Source organism: Telopea speciosissima, chromosome 4 (assembly GCF_018873765.1).
Source record: "Telopea speciosissima isolate NSW1024214 ecotype Mountain lineage chromosome 4, Tspe_v1, whole genome shotgun sequence".
NCBI lineage: Eukaryota > Viridiplantae > Streptophyta > Magnoliopsida > Proteales > Proteaceae > Telopea > Telopea speciosissima.
The window spans coordinates 46,839,152-46,841,710 of NC_057919.1; positions in this window are offsets into that span (position 1 = coordinate 46,839,152).

A 2,559-nucleotide genomic window follows, 5' to 3' on the forward strand; every position below is an offset into this window, starting at 1 on the left:
ATGTTATTACCTTCTCTAGTGAGAAGTCATCAAAATAGAAAAGCTGTAGCTTCTTTGCTGCTACTCTTCTTGATGAAGAGGAATATGCGTCTGAATCATAGTTGGAAACACTCATTCATGAAAGTATAGTGGAGAATGAAGATATCCCAATAGTTGATCATAAGAATGTCACTAATGCTGAAGTTAATAACCAGTGTAGCAAGGAAGTGATGGAGGCATCTTTCCCTACCTTCTCCTGCTCATCTACGTGAGGTGGAGGTTACTCCTCTAGAAGAGGTGAAGGTTCAAGTTAAACTTTGTTAGAGATTGAATTTCATTGTCATTCAAGAAGATTGGTTACAACACTTACTTATAGCTTGAGATAGGAACCCGCATAAATAGGAACTCTATCTTAGAATATAATCTTAGCATATAAAGTCCTCATCTAATAAGGAAGAGAATCAATGAGGATTAGTTACAACTGGAAATTAAATCAAACTTAGTAACTGATATCACATGTGATATCATATGTAGGCTGGCACATTGGTGCTAAAACAACGCGCTCCCCCTTGCCTTGACTTGCCTTGCGTGCCCTGTGCCATGGTAATTAAGAGACTCATAATGGCAGCATCCTGAACATGCCAATTTGCAGCTTGGGCCAGATCTTCAGGGCATGGTTTGTCACTCGTGACATATTCATACAGGCATTGCCCAATGAGATAAGGGACAATCTGCGTCTTCCAATAGATGTAGTTCTTCGAAGAATACTTAATGGAGAGAAAATGGTGATCATCAGAGGTGGGAGTGGGAGGTGGCGGAGTGTAACGATGGTGATGGTTGAATCGGCCATGATGAAGATGGCTTCTACTCGTTGGAGATGGAAGAGAAAAAAAAATTAAAAAGAGGGGAGCTTGGTGGAGCGTATGGCTTTTTATACCATGTTAGAGATTGGATTTCATTATCATTTAGGAAGATTGGTTATAACACTGACTTATACCTTGACATAGGAACCCATATAAATAGGAACTCTATCTTAGCATATAATCTTAGCATATAGAGTCCTCATCTAATAAGGAAGAGAATCGATGAGGATTAATTACTATTGGAAACTAAATCAAACTTAGTAACTGATATCGTATGTAGACTGACAAATCTTCAACTAGATTTAAGAGACAATCTAGGAATTACAATCTTAATGAGTCACGGCCAGCTCATATGATAGGATCATGATAGAATCATGATCACACTGAGAGAGAAAATAGGGAGAGATCTCTCAATTGTTCAGCTCCAAGAAGTTTGTGCATTTGGTTATTTGTCGTATATGTAGACATGACTTTGTGTATGCCTATGCACCCGATTGTAACCACACTGTACTCCCTTAGTAAATTTTTTTTCAATGTAATAAAGGACCTTGCGATCTACTTATACACAAAATTTTGAGTGTGGTTCTGTTGCATATAGGTGTGTGTTATACATATGTCAATGGTAGACACATGTTTTTCCAAGAATGCCCCTTTTGTACCCTATATAGTGATGTACACATTCTTCCACCAAATTTGATTACAAAGCCTTGGCCAATGCATTTTGAACTCACCTGGCTACATTCTCTCCATTGAACTCGATCTTCCCACAAAAGAGGCTCCTATCTTATGGTGTAACTATAGGGTACTTGTCTGTCAATCCTGTTTTTTTGCACCAGAACGAAGCACATAGAAATTGATTTTCACTTTGTTCATGACAAAGTGGCCAAACAGGAACTCAGCTCGCTAATATCTTCACCAAAGGTCTCTCCTCCACTCGGTTTCAACTTCTACAAGATAAGCTGAAGGTTTGAAATCTTACACTTTCATCTTGAGGTTTATCAATTGAGCTAGTGTGAGTTGGCTGGTTACCATCAATTGCGTGTGCATGAGTTACCCAATATCTTCTTTCCTTCATTATCTCTTGTGCAAGAGTCCATATGTATCCAATATTGTGTTTCATGTGTTTCCTTTACAGAGTTGGAGTTTCCATTCTTGTAGGATTCTATCAAATCTATATATTTATATCTTCAAGTGTAATCAATTAATGAAACCAATTATAGGGGGAGTAAGGTGAGATGGAGGAGGGTGAGTGAGATGAGCAGTGGGGAATTGAGAGGTCTAGGGATAGGGAGATGGAGTGGTGGAAAGATGGATGGGGGTGCGTTTGTCCTATAAAACATGTGGCAACCATGTGGTTGGTGTGGTTACAGATAGTACAAGAAAGACGTCCACAACCCCCACGACCACCAGGGCCTCGGTAACCCCAACAATCTCCACGACCATGACCGCCTCGGCCAGAGGGGGATTGTGATATAATAGATGATGATGGTGATGAATTCATAGTAGATTGTTATTGCACGATGTGAGTAGTGGGGGTAGTAAAGGAGTCAAAGATGCTCAGCTTGGACATGGCAGAGTTGATTAAAAACTATAGGCTTAGGAGAAGACCATGGAGCTCGGAGTATGGCAAAGGATCAGAGAAGGTTAGCAATGATGAAACCAACGTCTGAAAACAGGACAAAGAGACCTGAACATGTGTACATTATAGTCCTTAGTA